The 17,877-nt window shown below is 39.8% G+C and overlaps 1 protein-coding gene across 1 annotated transcript in view; it reads right to left on the bottom strand.

Annotated features, from left to right (window-relative positions):
• Positions 1-17,877, bottom strand: part of efna3a (ephrin-A3a) — an 82,598-nt gene that overhangs the window by 52,980 nt on the left and 11,741 nt on the right. The window lies entirely within an intron of this gene.

The raw sequence follows: 17,877 nt of genomic DNA, 5'->3' as shown, positions 1-17,877 counted from the left end.
TGACGCAATATCTGTTACGCTGTTCTGAAATCCCTGGAAATAAGTGCATTCCAAAACATACAAGACATTCACAATGACACAAAAATATCACATGACATTCACAATGAATAGTGATACACCTGCCAGCGCCCCCTAGTACTCTGGCAGTCTGTAACACTCAGGCAGTTGAACCTTATACTAAACTATGCTCTATATAAAGCTCCAGAGAAGTTCAAGGATGTACAAATTCCAAATTTGTCCCCAGTGGGTAAACAAATGACCCAGTGTGCTGCTCAGTCCCTAATTGCCTAGATCTGTCACGATAATTACATCATCGACATATTGTACGATATCTGGCTATGACCTCTGTCATTTTTGCTGACCTCGATATTCTCCATTCAAAAGAATGAACATCATCAAACAGTGTCGAAATTTAAGATAAAATATTGGGGACTGAACCATATATGAAATGGAGACATTATATAACAACATGCTTCTGCAAAATATGACGCAAATGCACAAGCTGAACGTGCATTTTTGGTGGAAAGGTGTAATTAAATTTGAATGGTGTACAGTGCCTTGCAAAAGTATTCATACCCACTGAACTTTTAACCATTTTGACACATTACAACCACAAACAAAAATATATTTTATTAGGATTTTATGAAGGAAAATTTGGTGTCCAAATTATTTTTACAAATAAATATCTGAAATGTGTGGCATGCATTTGTATTCAGCCCCACTGAGTCAATACTTTGTAGAACCACCTTTTGTGTGAAGTCTTTTGGGGTATGTCTCTCCCAGCTTTGCACATCGAGAGTTCGATTTTTGCCCATTCTTCTTTGCAAAATAGCTCAAGCTCAGTCAGATTGGATGGCGAGCTTCTGTGAATAGCGATTTTCAAGTCTCGCCATAGATTCTCAATTGGATTTAGGTCTGGACTTTGACTGGGCCATTCTAACACAAATATGCTTTGATCTAAACCACACCATTGCAGCTCTGGCTGCATGTTTAGGGTCATTGTCTTGTTGGAAGGTGAACCTCCACCCCAGTCTCAAGTCTTTTGCAGACTCTAACAGGTTTTCATCTAAGATTGCCCTGTATTTGGCTCCATCCAAAAAAAAGCATGGTGTGTTCAGGGTGATGTGCAGTGTTAGGTTTTTGCCACACATAACGTTTGGAATTTTGGTCAAAAAGTTCAATTTTGGTTTCATCTGGCCAGAGCTGCAAATGGGATTTCTTATGGCTTTCTTTCAACAATGGCTTTCTTCTTGCCACTCTTCCATAAAGACCAGATTTGTGGAGTGCACGACTAATACTGGAGTTGTCCTGTGGACAGATTCTCCCACCTGAGCTGTGGATATCTGCAGCTCCTCCAGAGTTACCATAGGCCTCTTGGCTGCTTTTCTGATTAATGCTCTCATTGCACGTCCTGTCAGTTTAGGTGGACGACCATGTCTTGGTAGGCTTGCAGTTGTGCCAGACTCTTTCCATTTCTGAATGATGGATTGTACAGTGCTCCGTAAAATGTTCATGGCTTGGGATATTAATTTATAACTTAACCCTGCTTTAAACTTCTCCACAACTTTATCCCTGACCTCTCTGGTGTGTTCGTTGGTCTTCATGATGCTGTTTGTTCACTAATGTTCTCTAACACACTTCTGAGGGCAGAACAGAACAGCTGTATTTATACTGAGATTAAATGACACACAGGTGCACTCTATTTACTAATTAGGTGACTTCTGAAGGCAGTTGGTTTCACTGGATTTTAGTTAGGGGTATCAGAGTAAAGGGGGCTGAATACAAATTTGGACACCATTTATAATTTTCATTCCACTTCACAATTATGTGACACTTTCTTTCGGTCTATTTCATAAAATCCCAATAAAATACATTTTTCTTTGTGGTTGTAACATGTCAAAATGTGAAAAAGTTCAGTGGGTATGAATACTTTTGCAGGCACTGTATTTAAGGTGGAATGGTAAGCCACATCCTTTTAAAAATAAACGTAAAAAAAACACTTTATTAAAATCTGGTGTTCACTAGTACTTTCTCAGAGTAAACTATACTGTATCATGTTTGCTTTATCCCTGTAAATTCAATTTTACTTCACTTAATGAGAAAAGAAGGTCAAGGATGAAGCAAAAAAGTAGATGGAAAATGTCCACATAGCGAATTAAGTATAAAAATGTTTACATAAGTTCGTGTATGGTTTAGCTCCGCCTCCTTTAGCTGGCTTCATCAGCAGAAGTGCCACAAGGGGAAAGTGTACAGTCCCTCGTAGGCAAACGTTATTTATTCTGACTGATTTCTCATTCAAGGTTTATTAGATCTTATTAGAGAAACTCAATCCTTGGCTTCATTTAAGTACAATATTAAAAAAAGAAAAGGCTTTTGGAAAACCAACAAAGCCAACATTCATTTACTGATGTTAACTTATTGATTTTTCTTAATGATTGTAATGTGTACTTCATTCTCGCCACAAGTGTTGCAAGCCATTCTTGCATTTGTTGCATTTCTGTGCTGGTCCCAAGCCCGGATAAATAGAGAGGGTTGCGTCAGGAAGGTCATCCAGTGTAAAAATGTGCCAAACTTAAACATGCGAATCAAGAATCAAAGGAAAGGTGTAGAAGACAGTAGTGAGAGCAGCTCTGCCGTATGAGTTAGAGACTGTAGCAGTGAGGAAAAGACATGAGGCAGAGATGGAGGTAGCAGAGATGAGGATGTTGAGGTTCTCTGTAGGAGTGACGAGGATGGACAGGATTAGGAACGAGCACATCAGAGGGACAGCTTAGGTTGGCTGTTTTAGGGACAAGGACAGAGAGGCTAGATTGAGATGGTTTGGACACGTACAGAGAGAGAGAGAGAGAGAGAGAGAGAGAGAGAGAGAGAGAGGTTATATTGGTAGAATAATGTTGGAGATGGAGCTGCCAGGTAAGAGGTCAAGAGGAACAAAGTGGACAAAGGACAAAGTGGAGATATATGGTGTTAAATGAGGGCATGTAGGTAAACAGTGCGAGAGTAGAGGATGCTGAGCATAGAGTTAGGTGGAAACAGATGATTCGCTGTGGTGACCCCTAAAGGTTAAAGCCAAAAGGAGAAGTAGAAGAATAAGAAGTAATTTGTGCTTGATATTTGAATGTATTTTCCTTTAATCTCCATTTAATTTTAGGTTATTAGTGTAAGAACCGGCCAGGGACAGATGATGAAAATTAGCCTCTGTATCCTTTCTGTTTATTAATAAGCACTGCCCGGGTCATATAAACAAATAAAATAAAAATAAGTCTAACATACAGTCTGTGTGTCACACAAACAGTGTCTTTGTGTCCAGAGAAACTCTTAAAGGAGGAATCCAAAAGGGCTTTTATGATAAACCTCTTGTTTATTTCTACTGTTAAAGCTAATATGTTGTTACTTTGCCCTTTTATTAGCAAAGATTAGTAACTGATACACTGGACAGTCAGTATATAACCTCTTAAGGAATAAACGACTCAATACTGCCAAATGTTTTAAAAATAATATTTTAGTGTGATTTTATATTAATGTAGCTTAAGAGTTTTTTCTGTTTTATTTTATCTATGCTTTATTCATCCATGATATTTAATATTTTTTTTGTATAGTCATTCTTCTGTAAATATAAAATATAATAATATACTATAAAAATATTCATATTAAGAATTTAAAGTTCATTTCTCTTTGTTTATATCGTTTATAAACAAATGTAAATTGTTTATTTACATTATGCTACAATATGATCATTATATCAGTAGCATAAAATGACATAAAATGACAATTATATCGTTTATTGTGATTATTATTAAATGTACTCAGACAAAGTAGTTATCGATCTATGACATAACTGCACCCTCAACACAAGTCAGCAAAGAAAGAAAAAAACTCAGCCAAGGTTTTAGCTTGATAGCTGATGCGGCATTCTGTCCTTGTATGAAAGGAAAAAGATATTATTTATGTCTGTGTCTCATCTTTATTTTCTCTCGGCATGTTTAACCAGGAGGTCGGTGTGTCGCACGAGCAGGAAAATGACACGACAGCCTTGTGGTGTATTTGGTTTCCGTTCAGTTTTGTCAGTGTATTTTGTCCGTATAACTGCATTGTGTTTAAACACACAGCCAATAAAATCTCTTGTTTTGTAAAAGTCAGTTTTTTTAATGTATTTGTCTTCTAGTCATCTAGGATGTGAGAATCATCCCGAGTGGATAAGCGCGTGATTTGTCGACTCCTCTATATCCTCTGACACTTGATATATTTCAGACATGACTTGCTCCATCTTGAAATAATAGGAAAGTGTCTCAGCCGTTAAAATGATGACTGCTTATGATCGATGTTGGCTAGAGGGGACTTTCTTAGTGAAGCTTCACATTTTCATTTCTTAACCTGTTGTCATGAAGAGCTTCTCCGATTACTTTATAACTGACAGAATTTATTCAATTTGAATTGGCCACTATTCACAAACAATTTACTCATATTGCACTTCGCTTCCTTTATCTCAGCCTCGTCACTCCTCGTCAGGAAATTCAGCCTGGATTCACCGCAGAGTCTGTGGTAGACCGAGCGAATCGTGTTCCACAATTACCTCCTGGTACGGCACACTGATTAAATCTGTATTTAACTGAATTAAATCTAGTCATGATGGAGCAGCCGGCATTGTGTCGAACCTGCACTCGTTTCTTAAATGTGGAAGAGAGGATCTGGGATGGAGGGATCAAGGAACAGGTGCAGAGTAAGACTGGGGTGTTACGAGCTTAAAATCAATACCAGTGATAGACCATGTGTTTACTGTATATGTGAGCAAGGAGACTTGTTGGATGTGTATCAGTTAATGGCACATAAGAAAATTTTTCAGTTATTTATTTATTTATTTATTTATTTATTTTTAGGCTCCTAGGTTTAATTGTTATAATTTTATTGTGGCTGTTTAATGTGATTTACTTTGTTATTAACGGCAGGAGACTCGTATCAATCCCATTTCCAATCACACCACTCACCAAGCTCCTAAACACGAGTCATGATACTCTACACACAGAAACCCAACAGTGTCCTGACTAATCTTGTTTATACTCATTAAAAATGTCTGATAATTCGCCAGCGGAATGGAACGCCAGTTTCCTGCGGGGAAAGGGTTCAAGGACTTTTTTTTCTGAAAGAAGAAATAAATAAAAAAATGACAAAAGTGGCCTTAGGAAAGAATGTTGTTGTTGTGGTCGTCCTTCGGTTGCTCCCTGTTCAGGGTTGACACAGTGATCTGATCTGCATATTTGGCTCAGGTTTTTACGCCGGATGCACTTCTTGATTCAACCCTCCCATTGGGGCAGTGGTGGGATTCAATCCCCTGCACTGCCAATCTGTAACTGTTGGGCCCTTGAGCAAGGCCCTTAACCCTCTCTGCTCCAGGGGTTCTGTATTATGTCTGACCATGTGCTCTGACACAGACCTCCAAAGGTTATACGCGAAAAAATCATTTCACTCTAAAGGCGTCTTCTTCATCCAAGCTTGGGACCAGTACAGAGAGTTACCAGTTCCCTGCCCACCTCTTGCTGGGCCTTTAAATCCAGCCGCTGGACTACCAGGGACCGCCTTATCAAAGAATGAGTTACTTATGAGGTGATTAGCTTTCATGTGCATGAGAACCACGGTGTACATTTATAACAAAGACACACACAAATTCATGGTTTTCTCAGTAAACCAATGCAGATCCATAAAATAACACTGAAACTACTTGCATTTGACATGGACAATTTAGTTTGCCACCTACAACAGGGTAAAACAATGTTTTTTTCTATGTCTACGTACATTAAGGGAAAAACACTATCTCTCCTCTCAGTGGGGCTAGTGTCGCTGTGAGTTTCCAAAAATGTCATTAACACTATTAAGACCACTGATAACAGAGCTGGACTCTGTTTCACTACTATGTACAATAGTGTATATATACACATATATATTAAATATATTACTTATATTCATTTATATAAATTTATATCTGCATTTCATTAGATACTAACTGCATTTCATTGGCTGGGTACATGTACTCTGCACAATGACAATACATTTGAATCTAATCCAAACTAATCTAATCTAATCTAATCTAAAATAATGCTATTATTTAACTATCCTTTTTTAAATCAAAGCCAAACATAAAAATAAATAAAATGAAAAAAAAAAAAAACATAAAAATAAAATACAATGTGAAATGTTTCAGGAAATCCCCAGCAGTTAAAGAACTTACAATTCTGGCTAGACCTTTTTTTTTGTTTCTCCTGTCATGTTATCAGAGAAAAGTCATGGCTTTGTTAAATGGTTAACTCTGAGGGTAAAAGCTAGCTGCTAAATCGATCGTAAAAGTGAATTGTAAATATTCACTGGTTATGGAATGTCTTAGACCAAACCTGGCTCCTGTTTAATGAGACTCAATGCTTTATTTAGTGAGGTCTGTCGATGCGTTCGACTCTGAACCGGGCAACACAATAAACCAGCACTGTTCTCATTTGTGGAGTGAGAACTTAAAATCAATCCTGAGCAATGTGTGAAGTGAGAAGATACACAGGTCAGAATGAATAATACATGAAGCAATAGAATGCTGATGAGCTGTCTAATGAGACTAAGGATGGGGCTGTTGACAAGCTGCACTTCATCCTGCAGCCATTTAAACGTGAAACTGAGCAAGAAATCTGGTCAATATGAACGCTTAGGGCTTTACATTTATACCCATGATGAATCCAACCATACGCCTGCTTCTGAAGCATTTTCCCTCCTGTGAATAAAAATACAGTTTAAACCCACTGAAAAATCTATTGCATTAACACATTTGTCTGCACTCTTATGGCTGGCAAGAAAATCGAATCTGAGTAAATCCTATCTTTTTAAAATATTCAGCTTTTAACTTCCGCAGAAGGATTTTCGAAACTTTTTTAATATTAATCTCAGCTCTAGCTCTTGTACCCTGCCGAATTTTGTCCTTATAAGCAAACTTTTTCAGAATCCAGAGTTTGGTACCGGTTCATTTGGATATTCCATTATATTATTAGTCAACAAACCAATCTATAGACTGTTAACAAGCAGTAGGGTGACTCAGTCAAATGATTCAGCAACAGTTCATTCATGTTCATTTGTGTGTGTGTGTGTGTGTGTGTGTGTGTGAGTGTGTCTGTGTGCTTTCTCCTTTTTGTTGCTAGAGATGTTTGAGACTGTTTGAGACTTTATGACATGCATTACATGAAACTGTAAATGAGTCAAGTGTCCAAAACACAAAAATGGGGTTAAAAAAAATCACTTTCACTTCAGATCAGGTACATTTTAAGACAGCTGATAGGCTGAATCATGACATTAAAATATTATTATTATTATTATTATTATTATTATTATTATTATTATTATAGTGGTAATATATTAATACTATCATTCTTCCAGCTGAGAACATTAGTCAAAGTAAGTAGCTTTATCGCAATATTTGCTATTATAAATGGTCTAAAATCCAGCCTTTGCATTTAAAATAAATGAGAAACCCTTTTTTTTGGTAGAGCCTTAGCTGTAGTTGCTGTTGCTATGGTAACCACATGAGCTGTGCTAAGCAGAATAATGCTTCTCTGGACGACACGTTTTCTGGCAATTAGATGATCCAATTTAATAGACACCAGGATAGATGAAATTAACCAGCAATTCTGGACCCCATGAATCATCGTTCCAACACAAATCTAGAATGAAATACATTTACATCAAGAGACGTCTGGAGAGGTGTAACGAGGCACTCGGGGCACAATTCCATTCGATTCAACTCTACTCTCAGAATATATTGACAACAATTTAGTGGAGAAAATTGATGACTGAAGGGAATCATAAACAATGCCATAAACTAAAGGAAAAGATTCTAGATTGAAATCAAAATCAGAATCGTTAGAATCAGCTTTATTCACACACACAAGGAATTTGTTGTGGTTAAAGGAGCTCACCTAAATATACAGTTTACGTATATAAACATGGACTAAAGTAATAAAAATACTAAAGTAAGTAACTAATAATGTAAAGAATCCTGTATATGTATATAACCAAAGAAAAATATAATATGTATTTACATAGATACTAGTAAAAGATATTGCACTCAGAATATTGCACGTTATCAGACGGGATATATAATGGTGGGTGTGCTAGATGTACAGAATGGATATGGCCTGTAAGAAGAATATGTGCCTAGATGTTTCAGTGCATAGTGATCTATAGCATCTGTGTGATGGCAGAAAGGCAAACAGACAAGCTACGAAGGGTGAGAGAGATGTTACCTGCCCGTTTCTTCACCCTGCAGTTGTACAAGACCTGTAGGAGGGGCAGGGGCACAGTAATAATCCTCTCAGGTAAAATACAGTACAAAAAACTACAAGTTCAACATGAATGGATGGATGGATGGATGAATGGATGGATGGATGGATGGATGGATGGATGGATGAATACTTCCAAAAATCGGATTTAATTAAAATAATTCTCTGCCCGAGAGAAAATGATCGATTCACCTAATGAACAGCACCTGAGGCAACATTTCAACATTAAATTAAAAAAAGGTTGCCTGAGTCCTGCAGCCTCTTTCTCAGACATCAGGCCCGGAGCTGGTGTCATTTGAAGCCATATACTAAAATGCATTTCAGTCACAGTGAGGTGGAGCTTTCACTCCTTACATTTCTGGCATTTAGCAGACTCCGTTATCCAGAGTGACTTACTTTTTTTTTTTCAATGTATACAACTGAGCAATTGAGGGTTAAGGGCCTTGCTCAGGGGCCCAACAGTGGCAGCTTGGTGGACCTGGAATTCGGACCTGTGAACTTTCGATCAGTAGTATAACACCTTAACCACTGAGCTACCACATCCACTCAGTGTGCTCTTTATACACTAGGCTCAAATTTGTGTCGTCTGGTTTTGAAGCAATGTGAAGTCGCACTAAATGCACGATTAACCACATGATCTGAAGCGCACGTGTCACACTCCTCATAAGTAGCTGCAGGATCTCAAACGGAGCTTCATCGAGCACCTACTACACTGTACAGGAAACAAGAATCATGCGTAGCATGTACAACATCAAGCAATTTGGAATTTGGCTTTACTGTTTGAATTACTAGTGAAGACCTGACTATACTGTATATGAAAGTGTTAAACCATTATTATTAAAAAGAAATGATTTTAGTCCCTTACAAATCAGACAGTCGGCAGTCCTTAAAAAAACAGTAACAGTGTCAGAAAAAGCGAGTGCCTCCACAGAGTAAAATCAGACCCATACGCAGAGGAACTGATTAATATCCATGGGGAACAGGTGTAAGGAAAAAACACAAAACAACTAAAAGGGAACAAAACTGAGGCAACAACAAGCCAAAATGTATGTTTAGGGTAGTTGGCAGTAGCCCTTAATCTGAGCAACTTCCATTTTTACACAACTGAGGGTTAAAGGCCTTACTCAGGGGCCAGGAGTGGCAGGAAGGTGGACCTGGGATTTAAACTTATAACCTTCCAAACTGTAGTCTAACATCCTAACCACTAGGCTACCACATCCCACAAGGAGATGAGTATAAATTGGAGAAATAAACAAAGGAACATGAAGATCAGGCAGGGCAACAGACAGGAGAGACAACATAAACAAAAACACATGGCAAGAAAAACAAAAAACCTGTCAAAAAAAGTACGTTTTGTGTGGAAATCTTTTCTCATAACACTGCGAATTCAGAATTCAGTGCATCATTCATGAACGATGAAGACTGAACCCCTATAACAGCAGTTTACTTGCCTCTGTTATAGAGGCAATTAAGACTGTTGTTTTTTCACCATAGAGTCTATGATGGGTTTCCATATTTTCTTCACTCTTCCATTGTTTGTTTTACTCCGCTGGAATACTTTTCGCTTGGCACCATGCGCTCAGCCAGCTGTGGTAGGTGACAGAGCTTGACCCAGGCGATTGGATATTCTTTTCCCATCTTACAATAACAAGCACCTGGGCAAGTCTGTTCGGTTCACACTCTTGCTTTCTTTCTCTGTTGGCTGTCGTCTCCAGCCTGTTCGCAGGTCGGATATGGACTATGACAGGTTCTGACAGGGCTTTCACAATCCTGACTCCAATCACCTGTGTGTGTGTGTGTGTGTGTGTGTGTGTGTGTGTGTGTGTGTGACACCTCTACATGCTTAAATGCAATTGTGTAGCCTGGCATTAGAGAGTGCTGTGAGTAATGGTTATAAATAAGCAGAGTAAGATTTGATTAACGTGACACATAATCAGTGTGGGGTCAACTCCACTTAATGATGCTGCTTTTTAGTGAATAGAAAATGAAGACTAAAAAACCCTGCAGTGCGGACAGGAACGTGGATATAAATGCACTTAAGGCTAAACATATTCAGTCTCAGGGTTGCTCCAGAGAACTCCATACGTTTCATATTATTACAGTATATTTTCCCTGTGTTATTTCATTTTGAACCAATCAAATAGAGACCGCTTTAATTCACTATAAGAGAAGTCAACAGTTTACATACTCCAAGCTGAATGTATATTCATATATACAGATATGTCTTATGGGGATGTGGTAGCCTAGTGGTTCAACTACTGATTGAAAGGTTACAAGTTCCAATCCCAGGTATACCAAGTTCCCACTGCTGGACCTGTGAGCAAGGCCTTTAACCTGTGGACCTGTGAGCAAGGCATTTAACTTTTGTATAAATTGAGATAAAACTAATTAGTTAGTTGAAGTGTTTCAGGGAGATGTAGGTCTTCACCCTTCATCTGAAGATACTCAGCTGTTCAGACATCTAGGAGAAGGTCTTTCCACCTTCTTTCCACTCCTCCAAGTTCTTTTTGTTGTATATCTTCCTCTTACCCTGAGAGATGGTGGGACCAGTGGAGCAGTGCTGATAGATCTGATGGAGTGAGCTGCAGTGTGAGGAGTGATGAGAGCTTTGAGGTAAGATGGAGCTGGTCTGTTTTTGGCTTTGAAGGCAAGCATCAGTGTTTTGGGTAAGGGCATCCTGAGTAAAAGGTCATTTTGCTGATTTTTGGATCCATATTTTGGGTCATTGTCATGCTGAAAGGTAAAGTTGCCGTTCATCTCCATCTTACTAGCAGACAGATCTTTGTTATGGTGTGAGCTTTGGTTTGGTAAAGTGCTTATTTTTTTGCACCAAACACACCTTCTGGAATTCTAAAATTATTATAAGTTTTGTAATTGGTCTGATCAGACACATTTTGTCACATGGTATGGAGTGATTTAGTTGAGCTTGCATGTTTTCTGTTTGTTATAAAAGGGCTTCTGTCTAGCTGCCCTACCCCACAGCCCATGAAGAAGATAAGATTGATGTCACATGAACGTGTGGGATTTTCCTGCAGCTCCTTTAATGCTTTTGCATGTCTTTTGGCAGAATCCATGGTAAGTATATGTCTTGTCCGTTTATACATTTTGGAGGGCCGTCCTGTTCTCGGTGATGTTGTTGTGGTTCTCCACTTTATGATGACGGCCTTTGCGGTGTTCCATGGGACAGCTAAGCTAATGTGTTTGACATTCCTTTTATACTCCTTTCCTTATCAATACCATGAGATATAGATGCTTAGTTAGCTCTTTGTGGAAAATGGCTTCAGCAGTCAGGTGAAACAAAGAAGATACAGAAACAGAGACATTTTTAATTGGGAAATAATTTCATTGAAGACAGATGCAGCATAATTACCTCTGGGCATAATGTTTTATATATGCTGTAATTTCAATGTTTATTTTTTCTTTTTACATCACAAAAACACGTCCATTGAATATGCACTAAGAATCCTACATCACAAAGACCTGGGAAGACAAAAACAGAACTGTCTGTAAATAACATTCAGTGCAATGTATGGAGGAAAAGTGAAAAGTGAAAGTGAAACCAATGTATGGAGCAAAATGGCTGAAAGACAATACTGTGAAAGTATTGGAGTAACCATCACAAAACCCTGACCTGACCTGATGAAAAAGCGTGCCTGATCAGGCCAGCCCATGAACCTGACACCAGCTCTGTCAGAAGGAAGAGGCTGAGAGAATTATGGTGGAAAGCATGAGGAAGGCTACGATAAACACTGGATCCAAGTTAACCTTTGTGTTATGTTTTCTCTTTGAAGCTCTTATGTTCTCTCTTTTTTCTACGAGTCTTTACTCAAAACTGCACTCTAATCCATTTCTCAAATCCTATAATTATGTTTGTTGATGACACCAAACTAGTTGGACTCATATCTGACAATGAGGAAAAGCCTAACATTGAGGAGGTTCAACACCTGATCATCAGTGGTGTACTGTACGAACAACCACTTGGTCCTGAACACCACAAAAACCAAAGAGATCATTGTTGACTTCAGGAGATCCAGGAAGACCACTCAACTCTCTCTGTATATAAATAGAGGGGTAGTGGAGAGTGTAAACGACATCAGGTTCCCTGGAGTCTACATGACAAAGGATCTCACATGGTCCATCAACACCTCTCACCTGGTGAAGAAAGCGCAACAAAGGCTATTCTTCCTATAGAAACTGAACCCGGCCAGACTCTCCACACAACTCCTAGTGAACTTCTACTGCAGCTCCATTGAGAGTCTACTCACACAAAATATCACAGTGTGGTATGCTAGATGCCCACAAGGTCTTGCGTCGGGTAGTTAAAACAGCTCAGCACATCATCGGTAACGAGCTCCCAGACCTGGACACTGTGCATGCTAGCTGACTGCAAACAAAGGCTAGCATCATCATCAGACTTCAATCACCCAGATGACAGAATGTTTGTTCTCTTACCATCTGGGAAAATATACACAGACATCAACTCACACACAAACAGAAAAACCCCTCGGCAACTGTTCAAGGACAATTTTCAAATAAACCGAAGCTGTGCTACTCCTCCTTCCCCAACACCTTCTAAGGTGCTACTACTCTCTAAGACAATTTACACGAACCCTTAAATCTTTGCTGTGACACTCACTTACAGTGATATACTCTGTTGTGTACTCTGTTCCATGTGCAGTATATTACACACAGCACAATAATACAATTCAGATAGCCGTCTGATATTATTTACGGTGTACTCAATTCTTAATCCTCTTTTTATACTTAAGATTTTAAGTCGTTTAAATACTAGATCACATTCAACAATGAAAGTGTCACTTGTTTTTGCAATCAAGGTATTATTTGTGTAACAAAATATACTATCATTAAAGATCTTTGGCAGAAAATCTAGAAACAATTAACATTCATTATTTTTAACTGTTAGGCGATGAACAACAACAGAACTGTGAGACACAAAGAAATAAAGCTCTCAAATATCCATCTGTAAAGGTGTGAAAATTATAAACAGCCAATTTGATCTAAACACCACATAAGGGTTAAGCAATTAAAGGTGGGGTGCATGATATTTGAAAAATGCTTCAGAAATCTGAGTTGGGCCGAATAACAAAACAAACATGTAGCCAATGAGCAGAAAGGGGCGTGTCTTATCAATATGCGGTGGAGAGAGCATTCAGTGTTCATGTCTGACATTAGCCGAAAGCGATTGAAACATTGACATGGCGGATACCTGCCGTTACCTCTGCCTTGGGTTCTAGGTGTTGAATGTCATCTTCCGCGTGAAACGGAGATAAACCTTTCACGGTACAACACACAGTACTACAATAACACATTTGTATTACCATAGTATTACTCATTGAGTTCATTTATTGATAAAAATATACCCTCGACCAGCTGCCCCAGCAGGTTCCGCCATAATAGTTGCCTGGGTTGCGTTTGTATGTGTGGGGTGGTGCTATCAAAAAAAGGGGTGGGACCCATTGGGTTAGGGGCGTATTTGTTTAGGTGATTTCAAATGTCAACATTGGCTTTCAAACATCGTGCACCCCACCTTTAAAAGGCAATGCCAGAAAAGCCAAACAAAGCGTATGTAAACCTTTGACTCACAGAAAATCTGATATAGGAAATAAAAGTGGAAATAAATCTTTCTCTTCGCTTTTATTTTGAAACAAAATCTTATGAAAAAATAAAGTTGACGTAACACAAAAAACACGAGGAAATGTGTGCAGATGTCAAAGGTCCAATAATATACAGTATCAATATTTTCTCCTTTAATATTTCATAATGAATCTACACAACATATGACACAAGAACATTTTAAAGATTGAACCAGACTGACTTTATCTCTACACGTTAGTCTTAATTATCACTTGTGTACTCATTAATCTGAACAAACAGAAATGTACTTTATTTGTGGGAAAAACTTCCCAAGGATTGAGATCAGGTTTTTTTTTTGCCATCAGTGTTCAAAGATCACAGAAGACAGTTACACTATATTGTGTGTGTGCTTGACTGGGCATCTGAGTGATTTTTCTCTTATGTGGGCAGTAACTGAAGATCACAGAGCAGAGCATCATTCAGAAATAATAATAATAATCCATTTTATTTAGTCGAGTATTTATTTAGATCGTTTTTCAGAATGAAGAAGGCAGAACGTCAGCTTTTGTGTTGATGAGCCTGTGTACCAGAAACCTTCTCTTTAAAACCTTCTATTGTTTTATTAGATGATGACGACGATGATGATGATGATGGCTACAAATTGCTTTTAAAGGTGGTTGCGAACAAAAAAAATGAACAAAAACATTAAATCTAAACTTTTATTTAAACATACTAATAAAATAAAGATTATAATTTTTTGGCTTTTTTACTTTAATTGAATTAATTAATTTAATCAGTTATTATTTTTTACCTTAAGTGACTTGTGAGGTCAATGTGCTCTTACTTAGTTCACGCTCATTTTACTGCTCTGAATTCATGAATACCTTTGTGTGTGTGTGTGTGTGTGTGTGTGTGTGTGTGTGTGTGTGTGGTCCATAGAGCCTTGTATGACCACTCACACTGAGATGTGTATTTGTATTGTCACTTATCCTTGATCTTAATTACTCACAGGATGCTTTCTGTATATGAGTGTATCTGTAAACACAATCTTCACCCCACACACACACCCCTCACATACACTCTTCACCCCACACACACACTCTTCACCCCACACACACCCCACACACACACTCTTTACCCCCCACACACCCCTCACACACTCTTTACCCCAAACAACCCTCACACACTCTTCACCCCACACACCCCTCACACACACTCTTTACCCCACACGCACCCCACACACACACTCTTTACCCTACACGCACCCCACACACACTACCCCACACACACACACACTCTTCACCCCACACACACACCCCTCACATACACTCTTCACCCCACACACACGCTTCACCCCACACACACCCCTCACACACACTCCACCCCACACACCCCTCACACACAATTGTCACCCCACACACGCCCCTCCACACACACTTTTCACACCACACACACCCCCCACACACTGTTCATGCCACACACACCCCTCACACACACTTTTCACCCCAACACACCCCTCACACACTCTTTACCCCAAAAACCCCTCCACACACACTCTTCACCCCACACACCCCTCACACACACTCTTCACCCCACACACACCCCTCACACACACTCTTTACCCCACACACACCCCGCACACACACTCTTTACCCCCCCCCACACAACCCTCACACACTCTTCACCCCACACACCCCTCACACACACTCTTTACCCCACATGCACCCCCCACACACACTCTTTACCCTACACGCACCCCACACACACTACCCCACACACACACACTCTTCACCCCACACACACCCCTCACATACACTCTTCACCCCTCACACACTCTTCACCCCACACACACCCCTCACACACACTCCACCCCACACACCCCTCACACACTCTTCACCCCACACACCCCTCACACACACTCTTTACCCCACACGCACCCCCCACACACACTCTTTACCCCACACGCACCCCACACACACTACCCCACACACACATACACTCTTCACCCCACACACACGCTTCACCCCACACACACCCCTCACACACACTCCACCCCACACACCCCTCACACACAATTGTCACCCCACACACGCCCCTCCACACACACTTTTCACACCACACACACCCCCCACACACACTTTTCACCCCAACACACCCCTCACACACTCTTTACCCCAAAAACCCCTCCACACACACTCTTCACCCCACACACCCCTCACACACACTCTTCACCCCACACACCCCTCCACCCACACTTTTCACCCCACACACACTTTTCACCCAACACGCAATCTTCACCCCACATACCCCTTACACACACTTCATCCTGCTGTCTGGAAAAATGTAACAAACCATTTGGCGCCTCACAACCAGACTGTGTAACAGTTTCTCCTCAAGCCATAAGTGTCAGGACTCAGCCCAGACTTTGGCCATGTGCTTTTTGTTTACATTCTGTGTTCACGTGTCTGCCCCGCCCTTGTCTCTTCCTCCCCGCCTCTGCACACCTGTCCCACATGTCTGATAATTATTCGTATTTAGTTATTTAGTTAGGCCTTGTGCAGCGCGGAATCCTTTGTTTTGTCTTATCGTCTTCGGTTTGTTGTCTGATGTCGTGTCTGTTTCATGTTTTTAGTTATTAAACCTGTTTTCTTTTACGCTATGTGGCATTTGGGTCTTTTATCCCCGTGTTCATGACAATAAGACTGAAAACTGAACCGAACTGAACACACACACACTCACTCTGTTTAAATAACACTCTAACTCAACACACTCTAATGCTGCTACCAGCTGCTGCTATAATATGTTTACATCCTTTTCTTTACACAATGCTCCATACAGACTGTACACTTACTCTGCTCTTACACTGTTCTGTGTTGTTTTTGGTCCTGTAGGAATATTTATCCATTTTATTATGTTCTGTGTCAGCTATAAAAGGTGGAAATGACAATAAATGCTTCCGGACCTGACACAGTGGCCCCCAAGTTCCTTCAATCAAAGAGGATCAACAGCCGTGTTTCTAGAACAATTTCATCTATGTTAAAATTCAATGTAGGATCCGTAAATATGTTGAATATATTCTTATGTAAATGGAAATGTATTCTAAAATATAGTTTAAATTATATTTAGGCTATATATATAATTTGTGCGGGGGCACGGTGGCTTAGTGGTTAGCACGTTCGCCTCACACCTCCAGGGTCGGGGTTCGATTCCCGCCTCCACCTTGTGTGTGTGGAGTTTGCATGTTCTCCCCGTGCCTCAGGGGTTTCCTCCGGGTACTCCGGTTTCCTCCCCCGGTCCAAAGACATGCATGGTAGGTTGATTGGCATCTCTGGAAAAATTGTCCGTAGTGTGTGATTGTGTGAGTGAATGAGAGTGTGTGTGCCCTGCGATGGGTTGGCACTCCGTCCTGCCTTGATGCCCGATGACGCCTGAGATAGGCACAGGCTCCCCGTGACCCGAGGTAGTTCGGATAAGCGGTAGAAGATGAATGAATGAATGAATATAATCTGTGGAAATTAAGGTTAATAATCTTAGATTTTATATTATATACACAGGGTTATTCTGATAAATACTCCAAAGTTGTCCTAAGATTTGCAGAGATATATTTAGAGTCTTTTTTTTTCACTGATGTATGAAATGAACAACTTTTGGCTGTAAAAGACTGTTTGCTCTCACTGTGGGCCAGTTGGGGGGAGGCGGTTACCATAGTAACTTGGCGGCTAGTTACACATCATGTTTGTGCCATTGAGAAAACTCACACATAAAAGATACTATGTGCGACTGGCTGAAATTTGGATTTCATTTGGTTTTTATTTTCTCTTGATATGTTTCAATGTGAAGCGATTGTGTACTAAGATTTAAGTGACGGCTTTATTCAGGACAATTAATAAACATTATAAAAGAAAAAGAAAAATTAACAAAAAAAAGCTCCAGCATTAACCAGAATGAACCTCCCCGAGAAGCTGAAAAATCCAAC

The sequence above is a fragment of the Tachysurus vachellii genome, chromosome 3 (genome assembly GCF_030014155.1).
Source record: "Tachysurus vachellii isolate PV-2020 chromosome 3, HZAU_Pvac_v1, whole genome shotgun sequence".
Classification (NCBI taxonomy): Eukaryota; Metazoa; Chordata; class Actinopteri; order Siluriformes; family Bagridae; genus Tachysurus; species Tachysurus vachellii.
Note: the sequence above shows the minus strand (reverse complement) of the source record. Positions and strands in the feature narration are given on the sequence as shown.